The following is a 20,918-nucleotide window of genomic DNA, read 5'->3' on the forward strand; positions in this document are numbered from 1 at the left end:
CTGAAAAAAATTGGTTGGAGCCAACTTATAGAGTCATATAAATCCAAAGAATTTAAATAATGCCAGCCCCCACCCTTCAGTCAGCAATAACAATTAAAAAAAAGGATGAAGAGAAAGGAAATGGAAAGGACTTTGAGGTATGTGTTTATGATGCCTTTTTTAAAATTTTAATTGATTTAAAGGAGTTTCTTGGGACATAGGGGAGACTCAGAGATCAGTAAATTCCTCCTGACTCTGGGAGCCACTATGATATGAGACCATAGTATGCAAATTTGTTTCTAAGAACAGATGAGAAGCCATTGTGACTTAGATTCAAAGTTGCTCTCCCAGCCACCACCATCAAGTTTTGGACAGTTTGTTTTTAAACCTTTAATAAGCTAGGAAGATAATAGACTTTGGGGGGTTTTAAGCACTGCATGGTATTATTTTGTAGATTAATTTTAGCTTTTTATTTGTTTGTTTGTTTTTGGCAAAGCAAGAATTCTGGTTGACATCAAGAGAAGCTACCATCTTTTTTCCCCCATCATACTATTACCTTGGTATTGAACATAAAATTGTTATGTGGTATGTTTTATCATTTGCTGTAATTTTAACTTCTGGTGGCAGTTTGCATTTGTATGACTTTCAGTATTCCACTAGGTCTAACCAGCTGCCACCATCCCAGAGGTCACAGGAAGTCAGGATGAGCAGGAATCCTTTAGCTGATCTAATCCAGACATCCAGCTAGTCTTTAAACCCCTTTTACAAAACACCCTAGAATCTGGACAGATATACACAACTTCCTCGGGCTGTTTACATTCTCTGTATGTATTTATTATTTAATTCTTTCATTTTACTCAACGCTATTGTTGACTTAAATACTATATGTATAGTTCTCGTCCCCTAAAATTTTAATTAAAATTTTCTTCTGATTATGTAATAAACTCAGAGATCATTAGGAGCATATATAAATACTCTTTTAAGAATAGAATGTTCCTAATACATCCCTATGGCACAGGCCACTAAGAAATGAACCATCTGAATTAGCTAATGCGCTGACTTAGGAAAGTGAAGGTTATTGCAACTTTTCTTGTAAGTGTTTTCTTGTGAAGTATATTCCCTTTTCTTTCTTTGTAAGTACAATATAGAAGCATAATTGAATCTTTCTTTAATAAGTGAAACTCCTGCAAGGTCTCAGGGCAATCACTCAAAAAATCAATTCTCATTGTATAGCCTAAATAGCCAGAAAATAGAAAAGATGACATAAATTTCATCCTGGCCAAGTAAAGAACCCCAAAGTTATTTTTTGGCATAAATCTACAATAATACCTTTCATAAGAACTTAATGCAGCAAAAAACCAGATAATTGATGGTTCCACTTAGTTGACATTTAAAGTACCATGTCTTACTTTACAGAATAAAATATATTTCCTATGTAAAATAAAGTAGCTGCATAAATGGCATTATTTAACATATTCAATAATCAAATTATGTTAAGAAAATATATCAGCTTGCTGTGTCTTGATTCTTTCCTTCAAATGTGTGTGTGGTGGTACTTTTAAAATAAAGTGTAATTGAGACTTATTAATACAGCTAGAACATCATTTGCAGTTTTCAATTTAGGAAATACATAAAATTTTAAAACTTGAGTAATATTCCATTGTGTTTATGTACCAGGTCTTTTTGATCCAGTCATCTATTTTTGGGCATTTGGGTTGTTTCCATAGCTTACCTATTGTAAATAATGCTGCTATAAACATAGGGGTACAGGTGCCCTTTGAATTAATGTTTCTGTGTCCTTTGGGTAAATACCTAGGAGTAGAATTGTATGGGGACTATAACTAAGATGCAAATGCATATATTATGCAAAAATGAAAAATGATGTAAGAAATATACAAAATAAAAAATATACACTAAATTTTATTTAAAAAAAATTTAAAACTGCATTCTTAGATTAAACAACTAATTCTTCTACCATGTTTCCATTTGCTTTAGAATAATACAATAAATTATGTCAAAACTGCCATATGTAACATTTCTTCAGATAGTTAATTATGATTACTAAACACGGTGAAAACACTCTAATGGAACTTCAAGATTTTATAACTCATTTGAAGTTTTCCTATATGAAAAGGATAAATATTGTCCATCTTTGAAGATTAAATGCCATAATAAGACTTCCTAAATAAATTTATAAACATGTAATTGAAAAATGCTTGAGATCATAGAATTTTGTGTATCAGTCTTCTGGGAACACTAGTTTTTTGTTTTTTTTTTCCCCCCTTCATCCTGAAGAGACAGAATGTGGACAGATGACACATATACATGTACCTGAGAGAAAGTAAGTGCACACTCAGTCAATACATGTTCCCATTATTTTGAAAATGCAATTAAAATAGTATGTAAGGGCCTCCCCGGTGGCACAGTGGTTGAGCGCTAGGTTGCGAAGCTGCCCGCAGCCTCTGCAGCGCCAGTTCAATCCCCAGCTGCCGGTGAGGGTCCCACATGGCTCACAGACCTCTCCTGCCGCCCGCTGCTCCCCTCAGCAGTGTACTTTGGTCCTTCTGCCTATTCTGCTCCCTGCTCTGGCTCTGGTGAATTCTCTCCAGAAAGGATAATTTTTATGATATCTTTTTATTTATTGCCTTATTTATCTTTTTTAACATTGTATCATGAAAACGATACATCTTAAATCATAGTATATTTGAAAATAATATAATCTCTTGATAACTTGACTTCTTCAAAATAGGTACTTTACAAGTCTATATTTGCATGTGCATCTGGACACAGACATGTATGTGTACACATATATAATTTCTTGATAACTTTTTACTTTTCCAAAACATCTACATGCCAAGACTAAATACACATGTGTATTTATACTTATCTTGAGAAAGCTTAACTTTGTACTTTATGATCCTTTCAAATGTCTTAATCATATAAAAATTACTTGTCTGCGGTACACACACCTTTTCATTGAAGATTTGAAGATTACTTATAATTTATGAGGGGAACATTCATAGATTAAATAAAATTAGCATAGCAAATTAAAAACAGGATCAAAATGATTTATGTGTTTGTGGGTTGACTTGTTTCTTAGCTTTCCATGTAGTTTAGAAAAAGAATGTTTTCATTTTATTTCTGCTGTGTGGAACCATGTAACACAAAATTGTAAAGTAATAATAGTAGGATCTTATGTTTTGAATTCAACTGTGACTGAGGAAACTAGTTCAAACAATTTTTATATTGTGCCTGCCTGGTGGCACAGGCGGTTGAGCGCTGCACTGTGAAGCTGTCCACAGCCTCTGCAGCAGGGGTTCGATCTCTGCCAGCCGGTGAGAATCCCACATGGAGCGGCAGACCTCTCCTGTCTCTCCTGCTGCTCCCCTCAGCAGTGTATTTCAGTCAGTCTGCCTGTTCTGTTTCCTGCCCTGTCTCTGATGAATCCTCTCACCTTCCTGTGCATCTGGCCTGTACCCCGGTTCTTGTATAAATAAATAAATCTTTAAAAAAAACAATTTTTATTATTTGTTCTTTTATAATAACAAGCAGATCACTTAACATGCTGTCACTACAACTTAAAAATTCTAATGTTACCTATTCATAAGTTCACGTACATTTTAATAACTTCAACATGAACTTTCCATGTCAGAAATTTGTTAGAAGTGCTATTTATTAATGTGTGTCATCTATAAGAATTTAGGTAGGTAGTAGTGTCCCAAAAAATGGAAAAAAAAAACAAACAACTACCTAGTTACTTCTTATGTGATGCTAATATTTAATCAACAAGGTATGACCGCTCTTTAAAATTTATAGAATATTGATTTGGGTTGTGTGTTGGGGGACAGTTATGAGGTAACATTTTATAGAGGTAACATTAGTTTACAACACCATATTGGTTCCTGGGGTACGTTTCCTCCTGTGTCCATCACCAAATGTCCAGACACCATTCACCACCAACCAGTCGCCCCTGCTATTCATTCCTATCCCCCTGGCAACCACCTTTCTGTTGTCAGGTCTTAGGGTTTGTTCTTGGTATCTTTTGTATCCTACAAATGAGTGGAATCATACCACATTTGTCTTTTTCTGTTATTCTGACTTATTTCACTTGGCCTAATCCCCTAAAGATATATCAAAATGTTAACTAAAGAACCTCTTTTGTGCCTATCTCTTTAGGATAGTTGATTTAAAAAAAAAAAGACATTTCTGAGCATGTTTCTGAGCATGTTTCTTAACCTCCAAGAACCATTGTATATACGTTAGATTAAAACATCAACTAGAAGACAATGCCAAGTCAGCAACTTTATTAAGACTTTATTATAAACTTATTTTAGAAATGGTGTCTTTATTTCATTAAAACTAGTGATTTGAGAAGATTCCTCCATTAAGTTTTTTTTGTTGTTGTTATTGATGTCAGCCTGTTTCCACCTTGATGCCCAAAGTTCTAGCACAGAATCTTAATCTTAATCTTTTTTAAGATTCATTTTTTTACACATGCCACTGAAAGAGCTTTATTTTATAACCATGACCAAAACCTTTAATTAACCAAGAAAAGACAAAAGTGGAGTCAACACTTTAAATGTCAGGGTCCACTGAAAACCAATCAGAACATTGTTCTCAGAAATTGTACATTACCAAAAATGCAAATGTGATGATCATCATGATCAGAATGACATGTTTCTCATAATTAAATGTTTAAACTTGATGTGAGAAAAATATGCTATGCTTCATTGCACTCCTCTCATTTATTAAATGCAAATGCTGTTTACTTGTTATTGTCTTTCTCACTCGTATAAACTTTTATTTTTTTATTTTTTTTTGACTTGGAGTTTCCCAGTTTGTTTTATTTTTTATTTAAATATTTTATTTTATATGATTTTTACATCTTTTTTCATCTTTTCACAATGTATGCATTTTTGTTTTGGTTATATTCCCCATACAATTGCACCTCCCCCTTTATTTTGACTCTAGTCCTTCCTTTACCCACCCCTCCCCTCCTCCATAGTGTGTCTCTTGTTTATAGTTGCTTGTTGATTTTGATTTTTACTTTGTATTGATTAGTCTTTTTCCTGGTCTCTTATTTAGGTTTTCTAGATTCCTGCTATGAGTGAGACCATCCGGTATTTTTCTTTTTCTTTCTGACTTATTTCGCTGAGCAGGATCCCTAATAGCTCCATTCATGTTGCTGCAAACTGCATGTGTTTATCTTTTTAGATTGCTGAGTAATATTCCATGGTGTATATGTACCACATCTTCTTGATCCAGTCATCTATTTTTGGGTATTTGGGTTGCTTCCATAGCTTAGCTATTGTAAATAGTGCTGCTATAAACATAGGGGTGCAGGTGCCCTTTGGAATTACTATTTCTGTGTCATTTGGGTAAATACCTAGGAGTGGAATTGCTGGATCATATGGAAGCTCTATGTTTAATAGTCCAAGAAATCTCCACACAGCTCTCCATATTGGTTGGACCAGTTTGCACGCCCACCAGCAGTGCAGGAGAGTTAATTTTTCTCCACAACCTCGCCAACATTTGTTGTTGCTAGTTTTTTTAATATGTGCCATTCTCACTGGTGTGAGATGGTATCTCATTGTAGTTTTGATTTGCATTTCCCTGATGACAAGTGATGTTGAACATTTTTTCATATGCCTGTTGGCCATTTGCATTTCCTCTTCAGAGAAGTTTCTTTTTAGCTCTTCTGCCCATTTTTTGACTGTATTATTTTCTTTGTTGTTGAGTCTCATCAGCTCTTTGTAGATTTTTGTGATCAGTCCTGTATCATTAGTGTTGTGTGCAAAAATTTTCTCCCGGTCGGTGGGGTTTCTCTTTGTTTTGGTTATCGTCTCTTTTGCTGTGTAGAAGCTCTTTAATTTGATGTAGTCCCAGCTGTTTATCTTTGCCTTCACTATCACTGCTTTGGGTGATGTGTCTATAAAGATGTCTTTGAGGTGCATATCATGTAGTGTTTCGCCTATATTTCTTCTATGTATTTTATGGTTTCAGGTCTTATGTCTAGTTCTTTAATCCATTTTGAGTTGATTTTTGTGTATGGTGTGAGGTAGTGGTCAAGCTTCATTCTCTTGCATGTAGCAACCTGTGTTCCCAGCACCATTTATTGAACAAACTTTATTTGCTCCAGTGCATATTCTTTGCTCCTTTGTCAAATATTAGTTGACCATATAGACAGACCAATGGAACTGAATTTAAGATTCATTTTTACTTATTTATGCATACAAGAATTGGGGTGTAGGCCAGCAGTGCAGAGGTGAGAAGATTCACCAAAGACAGACTGGGGAGCAAAACATGTGGATCTACTGAAATATACTGCTAAGGGAGCTGCGGGTGAGACAGAAGAGGTCTGCTGCACCATATGGGTTAGCTCCCTGCTGGGGATTGAACTCATGCCTCAAACTCACGCTGCAGTGGCTGGCAATAGCTTGATAGTGCTGAGACTTTAACCTCTGAGCCACCAGGGAGGCCTCAGAGTCTTGATCTTAAAGTATAACCTAAAGTATTTGAACAAAGTAACTACAGACCTGCATCTTGAACAGGAGTTCAAATAAAAAAATGGCACTACATTCCTCAATCTTCATGAGTCTGTTTTCACTACTGCCAGGAAAATAATGCTAAGGTTTGAAACCACTGTGTTTGCTTTCCACTTAGTTCTAATTTGTTTATGATTTTTATGTTTTTGTGTTCTTTGTCCTTCCCAAATAGTCAGTTCTAGGAAATTAGTGGAGGGTGACACCATTATTTGGAAATCTATTGCCTTGGTCCTAATAACTGCTCAGAAGTATATGTATTTTGATAGTTATAAACATGCATGTATAGTATCTGTATACTTAGTTAAGTTTTCTGCCATTCAGGGGTGAACTCAGAAACATGTTAATAATTTCTCATAGTAAATATTTCATCACTACTTCCTATCAGCAAGTTAGTAGACTGGGAATTTTGAGGACAGAAGGATGAATGAGAGTCACTTCCCTCCTTCAACAAGACAACTATGTGGGGAGATAAGACTCATATACATTGAATTGTGTTCTGTAGTAGAAATTAATGAGTCATGATAGATGTAGAAATAAAATGCTGTGCTTGCTTAGAAGAGATAAAGGTTACATATTTGTGGGGTGGGTAGTGTGAAGAGTGTATACCATGGTGCAGAGTGTTCTCAGGAAACAGTGCTCCTGTGGTGAATTCACAGCCATAGTTAGATTTTACATATCTGTGTCTGGAGGAACACTCCTTTCCTGGATGGATGGTACCACTCCCTTGACCCCTTTCTCCTTGCACACACATACATTATACTGTTCATTTTTACTCATAGATACTACTACCAAATGATGCAATGAGATGGTGTGGTTGGTGCAGAAAAGAGCAGTCTAGTCTTCTTAAAAAGCAATCTCCCAACCCCAGCATTCCCACATCCCTCACACAGACCTAAATATAATGAAAGTCCATGGTCCTTGCTGGTGAAGAACATGGCAAGCCTATATTTCATGAGACATACTACACTGTACCTGAACTGAAATCTCTGTGGGTCTTTTTCTCAGCTTACCTCCATTGGCTTTAGAGTTAGTGAAGATCCCTTAAGGCTTTGGTATATCAGTATTTTATTCTTAACCTATGTAACTCTCTAGCACATGGAGATATTTTATTAGAAAGTAGAAAAGTGTTCCATCAGGAATTTCCAGAAGCCCATGTGAGTGTTTTCAATATGAATGCATAGGACGGGTAGATATCACACTTTAATTTTAAAGGAAGTATTGATAGTACTGCACACAAATCTGAGATACATCACAACTTTCTGAAAGTAACCAGTTTTTGTATTACCCACACACCTTTCCCTCTAACACCTGAGAACTCTATTATATACCATAGGGTACAGAGAAATGGTATTCATAATAACCAAACAGGGTGAAGACTATAGCCACTATCCATGTCACCCAAAAGCATACTCTATGCCAAATCACTTCATTTATGGTGACACTTTAGGTTCAGCTGTCTGCATAGCCTGGGTGTGAGTTAGTTTCCTGACAGTACAGAGGCAGAGTAAAAAAAATATCCAATAAGCAAAAAAGTCCATTTCCACTACAGCAACATTCTCAATTGCATAGTTCTTCTATTACATGCATGATAGGTGATGTTTCTACCACTGTTTTATAAAAGACAGAATCTCCAGATTGTTGTTTATGTAGCTGTCTCTCTTCTAAACAGCAGCTGAGTTAATTGATCGCTGTGGTAATTAGCATGGCTAAAGCCCATCTGTCTATAAGATTTAATTGTATTCCAACCATGAAAATGAGAAACAAAGCCAGATAGAAAAAAAGCTTCATTTACAAAAAATAGAAAATTAAAGAGAAATCAACCCAAACTTCTATTTTTCTCAGATAAATCAAATCTAACAGCCCAGATACAAAGATAATGCTTTCTGAGACCACCTAAATGACATCAAGTCCTAAGCATTTTCCTTTTATTATTAGAATAGTTTGGGAGTGTCTGTGTCTCCATAGACTCTCCGTTCTGAGGCATGAAACTCCCCTGCCTGCCCTCTTTCCATTATCATTTCCATTCCATTTACAAATATTCTATTTCACTCAGCTCATAAAATGTGCTTAACTGCCGATATGCTCTTGTTTACGCATGTATTGGTGAAATATTTTAGTGCTGCGGATTCACAAAACATAAGTATTCTTTCTTTGGAGGCCTCCAGAGGATGGGAACTAATCAGAAGAGCCGTGTGCCCTGGCTTTCAAATCAGAGACCAATTTCTGATGTTGAAGAGAAGATTGGGTCATTGATTTTTTTTTTTTTCTTTACAACTGTAAGTAAAATGGAAGAGCAATGTCTCAGGCAACCCTAAGCAAAATGCTTTTGAATCTTTTGTTTTATTTCCTTCTTTTACTTTAAAATGCTATGGATTTTGAACAAAGACATGGTTTTCTGTCATGATCTTACTAGAGTGTTTTTCATATAGAATGGAGAGTTGTGCCAGTCTTTCATGCCTGTGGCTGAGACTCTGAACCACATTCTAAAGATAACTCATAAATTACTGCTTATGCAAAATGAATTACACTGACATTCGACAGCAGAAAGTGTAGCCCTGCTGGTCTGGTTTCTGAAATGAAATCTGGGCTCTCAAACTATTTCTCTTTAAAATGTTTAAAACAAACAGGATCATCAGCTCCTGAATTTGTAGCAAGCCAGTCTGAATTAAAAAATGGACACAGTGATAACCATGAGAAGGGGAAATAATTTGTTAATGTGGGGATGGATATGTAACAAAGTTATCTAGCAGTTAGCCTCAGGCCTCTCCCTTCTCTCTTAGTCCTGGGTAAGATCATTCCTTTATTTTATTAAAAATAACTAGGATCATCCTAGATACAGGATTACTCAATTAGAGAAAAAAGAATCCATGCTATTTTTTTAATAAAGTAGGCTGTAAGTGAATCATTTCTTATAAAAGAGGCTGTGAGTTCTGGTTTTTGAAAATATTGACTCAGGTCCGCCTCCATGACCAAGAAGGAAGTTCAACAACACATAGGCATCTTCAAAAAATGTCAAAAATGAAATAGTGACTTTTGGGAACAAAATGGGTAGACCTCGACGGCCTCCCTGATGGCACAGGCGGTTGAGCACCGTGCTGTGAAGCTGTCCACAGCCTCTGCAGTGTGGATTCGATCCCGGCCAGTGAGAATCCCACATGGCACAACAGACCTCTCCTGTCGTGCCCGCTGCTCCCCTCAGCAGTGTATTTCATCAGTCTGCCTGTTCTGTTCCCCCTCTGGCTCTGGTGAATTCTCTCACCCTCCCACACATCTGGCCTGTACCCCAGTTCTTGTGTAAATAAATCTTTTTAAAAAATGGTAGACCTCAAGGTGATTATATTAACTGATATAAGTCAGAAAGTGAAAGATATCAGATGGTTTCACTCATCTGTGAAATATAAATAACAGAACAACATACACAGGCAAAATACAGCAGGTATAAATCTTGCACTTAGAGGCAATCAGGGGAGTAAGGAGAGGGCTAAGGGAGAGAGGCAGAGGGGTATTGGCACACATAGTTTGGTGGAAGGTAAGTAGAATATGTGCACACATGGAAGACTAAAAATTTAATCCCAAAATATTTTATTTTTTAAATGGAATCAAGATATGTTATATCTTGTCTAAAACAGCAGTATCTTATATCTGCAGTTCTGGAAAAAAGTCACACACTCATACACGCACAAAAAAAAATGGATAAGATATATAGATAAATTAGATTTTATCTAATGAACTGGCTTTGAAGTCATAAAAACTGTTTAAGTTCTTTAGATTTGTCAGTTATATCTGAGTGCCCTGGGACAGAGCATTTATTTCTCTGACCCTCATTGTCTTCTTATATAAAAAGGTTTAGACAATCATCCCTTTTTCACAGAATTTTGGTGTAGACTTAATAGGTACTTTCAGTATGCCTTGTAAATAGAAGAGCATTTTAGCAAAGTAAGTCCTTTTATCCTCACAGAAGTAGGAAATGTTATGAACAGCCTGGAAAGGTTAAGAACAGAAGGTGGAGGTGCAGCAGACCTCTCCTCTCTCACCCACTGGTCCCCTCAACAGTGTATTTCAGTAGATCTGCCTGTTCTGCTCCCACTCTGTCCCTGGAGAATCCTCTCACCTCTCCACACCTCTGGCCTGCACCCCAGCTCTTGTTTGCATAATTATATAAATCTTTAAAAAATGAAGAGAAGGTGGAATTCATAAATCCAAAAAGAAATATGTGGATTAAGTTTTCAGCCCTGCTGTCATGGTTGGGGTGCTTTTGTGCTCTAGACTTGTCCCTACTCCCTTCAACCTTTGACTCTAGGCTACGCAGCTTAGTAACAAGACTTGGCCACCAAATCTGTTTCAAAACCGGGAGGTATCTATCCTTCAAAAGCTGAAGAAATACATCCCTTAATAATGTATTTTTCAGCACTTTATTCAATGTCATTTTTAATCAGCGCATTCTGCAAGGTGTTCTTGTAGGTTAAAGATAGCAGACAGAGCATCCCTGCTCAGAAGGTACTTGCAGAATTACTAAGCAGGCAGAGCATAGTGCAAAGACAATCCATTCACCATCATTAAGAGAAGAAATGTGTTGCATCCTAAGTTGAGTTAGTATTGCTTATATTGTGAGATAACAGTCTGTTGGGTGGGTGGCAAGGAAATAAGTCTAATATTTTTCCCATACATTATGCTTCAGAATATTGGAAGAATGAGAGATCCTCAATCCACTGGGCACTGACCATAATGAGCTTTTAAAAACAAAAATTTTAAAAACCCTCAGACAAATTACAGACCCAAGCAAGTCAAGCACTCAGAGAGGGCACCCAGAATCATTTAGGCTGGACAGTGTAACCATGAGGGATGAGGTTTGCAAGGCCAAAGTGTTCCTTGGTACAACTGAGAACAACTATCTAGAAGTTCCCATGAAGAACTGGTATTGGCTGGAGGCTGAAGAATAACAGATATAGTCTCAGAGCAGGGCCTTCCAACCTTTTGATGAGACACCTCATTAGTAAAATAAATGAATAAATGAAACTAATTCTGATCACCCTCTCAATATGTGTGTATAAATGATGTAAGTACTGTATACCATTATAAAATATATGAAGCATTAACATTTTAAGTGGAGGGCCTCCCTGGTGGCGCAGCAGGTTGAGCACAGTGCTATGAAGCTGTCTGCAGCCTCTGCAGCATGGGTTCGATTCCCAGCTGGCCCAGGAGATACCCACATGGCGCAGCAGACTTCTCCTGTCTTGCCTGCTGCTCCCTTCAGCAGTGCTTTCGGTCCATCGGCCTATGCTGCTCCCCAATCTTTCTCTGGTGAATCCTCTCACCCTCTCACACCTCTGACATGTACCCCAGCTCTTGTATACATAAATAAATCTTAAAAAAAAAAAGTTCAAGTGGAACTGTTTAAATAGATGTCGAAGAAATTTTGTCTTTTTTTCCTGCCTTCCCCAATGGATCAGGAATATGAGATTGTTAGAAGACAGTGAAGTTCTGGATGTGTTGAATGTCTGGCCAAGAAGCATGATGGCTTAGAGGACAAGTACCTAAAGAAAGCATCTCTCTGAGATGCATTTCATAGTACCCACATACCAGGGCACATCCCTGGGTATAGACAATCCCTCCTAATAGTTTCAGCAGGTAGAGCTGAAGGGACTGTAGTGTGACACTGGAGCACAAAGGCAGGAGCAAATGCAGTTGTGGCAGGTGCAGCCTCCCTGTCCACCTCAGCCTGGCCACCCCTAGTGGACTGATTTATGGGGCAGAAATGCAGAGGGCATCCGAGGACTCTGTGGAGAAGTCAACTGGGAACTGCCAGGCAGCTGATGGGTAGACCTTAGGGTAGAAGAGGCAAATGAGGAAAGCAGATTTAGAAAAACTTTAGTTCTGCATCCTAGTGGTTAGAGAAGTTTGCCAGTTCTTTAGATAGACAGTACTGCTGAATGAACAAAGCTGTTATTTTTGGAGGCTCGTGCTTTTGAAGCAGACACTATTATTGTCTCAACTCATCTCATGAGCCCACATTGGTGTTCCTATCCTCACAGACAGTTTCCCATTTCCAGTGGCTTGGTTTCTCTACCTTGGGGTGCTTGCTCAACCCCCCTCCTTCACCTGAAAATTTTGGGGCTTTAAGGGACAACTCTTAAGCAGGAAAAATAAGGTTCACAGCATCTCCAACTATTTGTGGAGCTATTCTGAAGTACATTCTGTGTTGTCCCCCAAAGGGATGAACTGTATTCAGTTGCTCACAGCAGTGAGGTTAGATTTTTCTCCCTGCTGGTCTCTGTTCATCACCATTTCTCACTTGGGCTTCTTGCAATGCCCTCCCAAATAAAGACCATTTACACCCAAATTTGCATCTTACTGATAGATCAGGGAAGAGAAGTTATATATTTATCTGATGTGTGCTGTGTGTATTTTTCTCAATTTATTTCTTCTGTAATCTAGTTTCTATTATCTTTTACAAAAAGATAAACACAGTGCAGTTAGGCATGACATTTCCTCAAGTTTTCGGTGCCTGCATCAGGGTTTAGCATGGTTGTGTAGCTTATTAACTCTACAGGGTCTGTAACAGTGTTCTCTCCGTTACCTCTAGTGGATTCAGGTTCCAAAGTGTCCCCTCAATTGATATCATATATTTAGAAATTACAATATGGAGTAAAGTGTGTCAAGAAGACCATTTGACGTAAGCATTAAGGGCTTAGACTAGATAGACTGAGGTTTAGTCCCTTCTTTGGCACTTTTCATTCTGCACATAAATGTCATTACATTCAAAGAAGCATCTGAGCGACTTTATCCCTGGTGACATGAGAAATCCACCTGGCAATGATTTGGGGGCTTATTTTAAAGTATCAATCATGTGATAATTCTTGGTGAAGGATGTCTCCAGATTTTGCCTACAACTTCTTGACATCAGTTCTTGAGTAGAGATTATACAGCTCTGACACTTATATGTGCAAATAAGTAATTTGTATGCACATTTTTGACAGAGGCCTTATGTGTATCTCTCATTGTTTTGATAATATTAGCAAACATTAGAGAGACACTGACTTAAGTATCCGTTATTTGTATGCAATTCAGTTGACTTATGGTGGTTCTTTAAAGAAAATTCATATTCTCTGTCCAATTTGTTTTACATATGAAATATGGATAGAACAGCAGCATGGTAAGTGTTGTTTCATTTTTACTTGTATCATAACACCATCTTCCAATATATTCATAAGTGCATACTTGGAGATAGTGGCCCTTTTTATTTACTGTTTTAGCATCCTGATTTATAGCACTATGTGAAAACCCCCTGTCACTAACGGCTAACTCGTATATTTTGTGAGATCCTTTTGTTCATGAGGGTCTTCATTACTGTGATATTTTCCCCTCAAAGCTGGAGTTAATGATGCACAAGTAGCATGTGTTTAAGTTTACAAGATATTGTTAGGAGCAAAGATATTGAAGAAACATTTGGGATATTAACTCCAATCAGAGTGCCTCAAGTTTGTACGCCTTTTTTACTTAGGTGAGCAATATTTGAATATTAGAATATGGCTAACGTTAGAGATATAGGCCATGCCAATTTCACTCTGAATTTTACTTTTTAAATGTAATAGTATCTAAAAAAATTTCTATGGTTAATGATTAAGTTGTAATAAGCATTTTATCAGCCTATTAAATTCCACTTTAGAGTTCACGCTGGCTGTAATGCTACTTCATAGTTGGAATCAAAATGCAGAGCATCTGTGTGGCAAGTCTCCAGATGTTTATTTCATCTTTATTCTATGACTACATAGTGTGTTTCATGAAAAAGATAGGTGATATATCTTAACAATGGATTATTTTTACATGATCTTAAGTTGGGACATTAAGAGGACATGTAAAATTTACTATGAATAAACAATAGTGTGCTTTTTTAAGGCTATTTTTATTTATGTATACAAAAACTGGGGTAAAGGCCAGGGGCATAAGGGGTGAGAGGATTCACCAGAGATGGAGTGGGGAACAGAATAGGCAGATTGATTGAAATACACTGCTGAGGGGAGCTGCAGGTGAGTCAGGAGAGGTCTGCTGCTCTATGTGGGTAGCTCGCAACCTGGGGATTGAACTCATGCTGCAATGGCTGCTGATAGCCTCATAGGTTTCATCTTAACCCCTTGTGCCACCAGGGAGGCCCGATAGTGTGCTTTTTTATGGAAAAAAAAAAAACTATTGATAAAATAAGAAGTCAACACTTCTTGAATGCTGCCCAGTTGGTAGGAGCATTTCTCAAATGGCTATGTAAGTCTGTCTTTGGTAAATTGAGTGAGATAGAAGAAACTTTGCCTTAATTGCAAAAGGATGATTGAATCATTTGAGATCAAGAGCTCCCAGAAAGAACTGGATGACTGAGATCCATTTTGAAATGCATTTGAGCAGAGAAGTTTGTAGTTCAGAAAATATGTAAATAAAACACTGCTCGGAAGCCATCTTTGTTGTTTATCTTGCAACTGTTATTTCCTAGAGACACTGGTTACTTAATTATCTTTATTCCTGAATATATCTAAGGTCATAGTTGCTGCCAATTTTTAATTATGTGCAAAGCTATACAAAGTGGAACATTTCACCCTGGGGAGCCCCCCAAAATGACTGTAGCTACTTTATTAAGTGAGATGCTGCAGTTTGGCTGTGGTTGCTAAATCAAAGGTTTGTGGATATGTTTTGTTCCTTTGGGCAATAGTTGTTCCATAATTTTCATTTTTGAGTAACTGGAAGTACAAACCAATAACTTTGAAGAAAGAAAAACAATCTTTACATTTTTTGTAGTTATGCCCACATAGTACCCAGAAAACTTTAACAACAGCAGCAGAAATGACCAGTAAATTTAGGGTATATATACATACCTAGATTTAACTCAATATTTGTTAAAGTTCAGATATATACATGGAAAATGGTTTAATACTAGAAACACAGAAGCCAAGATAAAACATTGTTTCACTTTTAGTTTCCTAAATTTCAAGGCCAAATTTTTCCCTTCCCATCATGCAGTTGGAACCAAGTATTTTAGAAATAGACATAGGAGATTGGAAGTGTAAAACCCATTCTCTATTAGTGTTTCCAGAAGTTATGTGTTACTGCAATTTCACAATCTATAGAACAACTGTGAAAGTGTTATTCTATAAGCAGTCCTGTTTGTCCACAGAAGCTGCATAAATCAACTACTACTCACAGAAGCTGCATAAATCAATACAGTTGTCTCTCCAAGCCACTGAGTCCAAATATCTGTCTTGAACACTATCCTAATGGGTTCCATTAAGTCGGAACTTAGAATGAAAATACAAAGAATATTAGGAGATCAATTGAGTCCATGCTGTGGAAAAAAGATTCTACTCTTACTTTTGCATACTATTTTAAGAAAGCAAATTGAAACATATAGATAAGCCTTATACATTCTATTATTAGTTTGAAATCCCGCATCTTTAGTAAATGATTAAAATCTATTACATCCCACTTTAAATAAGTCTTCTTTCATGTTGGCCTTTGTGCATTATATTCTGGTTTTGTTCGTTGCTATACTTAATGGAGGAGAAAAAAATGAAAGAGAATCATTCCCTTGCAAAAGTGGTAAGGGGGATGCTTACCACTTATAAAATCAGGAGTTTTTAACACCCTCCTAAGTGTGCTGCTCATAAGCCTGGTTGTTTATATCTTTTCCATCATGCCCATAGGCAGGATGGCAGCATCCGTCCAACACTCTCCCATCTCAGGCTTTCCTCTAACTTGACTCTTGGAAGATATTTTTAAGTATATATATATATATATATATATATATATGTACACACACACAAACACACACACACACATATATATATAAATATGTGTGTATGTATACACATTAGTTAGCTGTGTGCAGAACTATGTTACAGCCATCCCCCAATTCAGTGATTTAAAACAAAAATTATTCTAGGGGTCTCCCTGGTGATCTAGAGGTAAGTATCAGTGTTATCACCACGAAGTTCCACCACCAAGGCCTGAGTTTGATCCCTGATGAGGGACCTAATCCACATGGCGTAGCAGACCTCTCCTGTCTTGCCCACTGCTCCCCTCAGCAGTGTATCTCAGTGGATCTGCCTGTTCTGCTCCCCACCCTGTCTCTGGTAAATCTTCTCAGCCCTCCCCGACCCCTGCACCTCTGGAATGCACCCCAGCTATTCTATTCAAAAATAAAATAAATAAAATCTTTTAAAAATACATGTATTCTAACTCATGTGTTCAGTGTCAAATGGAGTTGGCCGTATCTAGTCTAGGCTTGAATGAATGGTGTTGACTCCACATGTGCTTCATGTGTCTTTTATTCTTTCCCTAAAAGGCACTGTCTAATACATGTACTACCCATGCAATAATAGATTTAGAATTGATCCACCCACACTTCTGCCTGCATTCTCTTGTCTCAATCAAGTCATATCCCCAAGCCCAATGTCAGTGAGGTGTGTTGATGAAGAGATGGACTGTCTAAGAACAACTAGAAAGTTATATGACAAGGAATGCTGAAAATTTTAAGGTTAAAGAATTGAAACAATAATGAAATCTATCATAGCATGCACTTAAGAACTGGCCCCAGTGCCCTTTTCTCTCTCAAATCAATGCTGTGAAAGGAAGCTCTGTTAAGACTAGTAATTCAGTAGGTCAGCCTTAAGCGAATCAACCCATTTCTAATTCCCTCAAGCAGTGCAGCTCAAATGTGATGGGTGTACCTGCTACCTTTCCCATGGACCTTCTGTTATTAGTTCACAATAAGATAAGTAACTTGCACCAAATGCAGATTAATTGTGGCCCTAAATACAGTGCTTAATTTTCTTAAATTATTTCTGTTTTGGTATACATAACAGAAAATTATTTTTCATAGTTCTGGAATCTAGACGTTAGAGATCAGGGTGTCCACATGGTTGAGTTCTGATGAGGATCTTCTTCCATTTTGCAGATGACAAAGTTGTAATTTTATCTTCACATCAGAGAAAAAGCAGCTGGCTTTCTAACCTTTTCTTATAAAGGCACTAATCCCATTCATGAGGCCCCAACTTCATGTCCCAGTATGCCTTAAAGACACCATCTAAAATAAGATCCTATTAGAAATTAGATTTCAACATACAAGTGTGGTGGATCATAAACTATTCGGCCAACTACAATTCAACCAAAGAACAAAGTGATTCATGAATACCAGAAGCAACTAATTCAAAAAGAAATTTTCTCTTTTTTTAAGATTTATTTATTTATACATACAAGAGCTGGGGTGTAGGCCAGGGGTGCAGGGGTGAAAGAATTCACCAAAAACAGTGGGGAGCAGAACAGGTGGATCTACTGAAATACACTGTTGAAGGGAGCAGCAGGTGAGACAGGAGAGATCTGCTGCTCCATCTCCCTGGCCGGAGATCCAACTTGTGCTACAGTGGCTGCTGATAGCTTCATGTTCATGGTGCTGAGACTTAACCCCTTGCGCCACCAGGGAGGTCCAAAAAAAAAAAAAAAAAAAAAGAAATTTTCAATCCCAAGAAGGCTAGAATTAATGCATCTCAGGAATGTTCAGAAGGATATACAGTACATAAAACTTGTATATCACACACCTATTATGTGTTCTTTGTTTAAAAACTAATTGTGGGGCCTCCCCTGGTGACACAGGCATTTGAGCACCGCACTGTGAAGTTATCTGCAGCCTCTGTAGCACCGCTTCTATCCCGGATGGCCAGTGAGAATCCCACATGGCGAAGCAGACCTCCTGTTTCGCCCGCTGCTCCCCTCAGCAGTCTATTTCGTCAGTCTGCCTGTTCTGTTCCCCACTCTGTCTCTGGTGCATCCTCTCACCCTCCCGCACATCTGGCCTATACCCCGATTCTTGTATAAATAAATAAATAAATCTTTTTTTAAAAAAGAAGCAATATGTTGATTTTCAATCTGACTCAGGTTCCTCATCAAATACAAACTGACCTTTTGAGTAATGCTACCCTAGAACTTGTCTAGAGAAACGAATCCCTTATCCAAGATGTCCATTTCGCTAGTAATAGGTAATACACAAATCTCCAGAATTGAAGTTAAAATATAATGAAGAGCATACATTTATACTGGCATTAATTGTCCTGTCCATTTGAAACTGTCCCATCAGTGGTACAGATTCTTGCAAGGAATATTATGATATTATATCTATAACTTGGCATTTCTGTGAAGGCATAAGAAAAAATGGATTTTAAAATATGACCATTTTCTAAGTCCTGTCCTCTTAAAATATACTCATTTCCCTAACTGTAAATAGAAAAATAAGTTTCCATTGATTTTTCAACATAGTCTAGAAACATTTGTGTTCCCTGATGTGTAGTAGATACCTATCAAAAGCCAACTGTAATATAATAAATTATTGCTGTTATTAGCACTCATGTGGTTTGGTATATGTATTATCTCATTCTTGTTAGACTAGACCACTTTCTCTATTTTTTTTATTTTCATTTAGGACCTATCAATAACTTATTTGTTGTATCTTTGGGAGATTAAGTAGATAAAATCAATTCATATTGGTTCTGCTCCCCACTTCTTTATGGAGTTTATATTTTCAGTGTATTGTGCCAACAGTCACAGTCATCTCATATTTGTTAGACAAAATTAATGAACTAACCCATGTCCTAATATGTTTAGAAATGGTGTCAAGGAAAGCCAAACTTAAAATATTAAGTCTATGTCTCTGTCTCTACGTTTTATTACAAATGTTTCTTTTACTTTCTAGAGTAATAAATTAGGCTAAAAAACTGCCTCACCATCATTTGAACACCTAAGTTGTTTTCTGCCTGAACTCACTGTTTCCTTACTCTTTTCTGTTATTTTACTGTGTGTCTAACTCAGTGACATTTTCTCCCATGTCTGCTTTACATTTTTAAAGCATTTCCACATGTGTGGGTGGGGAGTCCTTGTAATAATTCCCTGGTCAAGTTAATGTCACAATTTTGCACATGAAAAAACTTCCCCCTACATTACATGATTTTTTTTCTCCAGAGACACACAGCTGGAAGGTAATACAAAGCACTCTACAAAGACATACTTTATATTTTTTTAAGATTTATTTTATTTATTTATGCATACAAGAGCTGAGGTGTAGTCCAGAGGTGTGGGGGTGGGTGGGTGAGAGGATTCACTAGAGACAGCGTGGGGAGCAGAACAGACAGATCTGCTGAAATACACTGCTGAGGGGAGCAGTGGGAGAGACAGGAGAGGTCTGCTGTGCCATGTGGGTTGGCTCTCGGACCAGGTATAGAACTCATGCTTCAGTGGCTGCCGATAGCTTCATAGTTCTGAGACTTAACACCTTGCACCACCAAGGAAGCCCTATAAAGATATACTTTAAAAAAAGATGGTTCATGGGTATTATGTTGGTGAACTACAGGACTCCTCCTGAGGGAAGAAATAAAATACTGTCCAAAAATTAATAACAACTTAAGAAAATAAATATTAAGAATTAAAAATTAAAAGCTCATTCATATTAGCTACAATGAGCATGGCAATTGTAGCGTACCTGTGTGGCCATTTATCTGCCTTACATGCTCAGGTCAAATAATAGTCATGCATGGTGTTCTTTTCCCCAAAGCATACCTAGTCTTGAAAATCTTTGAGTGCTCTACTCTGGGAAGAGTGTCATAATTTTTGGAGCTGACTTTCAGGATTATGTGGGTTTGATTTTCTATTTTTATATCTTGCTTTTTTAGGAATTATGTCTTTTGTATTTATGCCCTGTAAGATCTACCATTGTACTTTGCACAAGTATAATAAATGAGAAATAAATCTGTTAATAGTTTATGGTTAAAAGGGTACAAGTCATAATATGGAAGAATTTGGGTGACCATAATCATTGATTGCTTTGTTTCTCAGGTATTATTGGATTTCATCTTTTGGAACAGTTGCTAGGAGATACATTGCAAAGGTGATTTCCTTCTTTAGGACATGAAAAGGTTGCAGCAAAGGACAAGCCCTAGCAGGCAGGGTGTGTGGAAGCCAAGGTCCAGGTGCAAAGATGTGGCTGACTGTGGCTCCACCCTGAGGGTCAGACTCTGTATTATGTGAGTTGGACAGACACCCTTTCTGTTTTTCCCCCTGCCCTCCCAGAAAAACATTTTAGTTTACAGAAGTAGGGTTTGTGAATTCTGGCTTCAAAACTGCAGATGAACCTATCAGTCAATGCATGGACTGATTGCTTATCTTTTGAATTGTTTCCTCATGTTTGTAAATGCATGCAAGTGGCTGGCTTCAAGAGTACTCTAGCTTTCATTTGTTTTTTCAGTAAATATTTATTAAAGGCTTCCTATTATCTCCAATTTGGTCCTGATACAGCAGTGAATGAGACTTGGTCTTTATTTTCCAGAAGCTTCCTGTCTGGGAAAAGGAAAGCAGGAAAAGAATGAGTGT

The 20,918-nt window shown here is 37.3% G+C and overlaps 1 protein-coding gene across 2 annotated transcripts in view; it reads left to right on the plus strand.

Moving 5' to 3' along the window:
• PDGFD (platelet derived growth factor D) overlaps window positions 1–20,918 on the plus strand; it is a gene marked incomplete at its 3' end in the record, with an annotated part of 247,675 nt that overhangs the window by 129,492 nt on the left and 97,265 nt on the right. The gene's annotated exons all lie outside the window — the stretch shown is intronic.

This window comes from Talpa europaea, assembly GCF_964194135.1.
Source record: "Talpa europaea genome assembly, chromosome: 12".
NCBI lineage: Eukaryota > Metazoa > Chordata > Mammalia > Eulipotyphla > Talpidae > Talpa > Talpa europaea.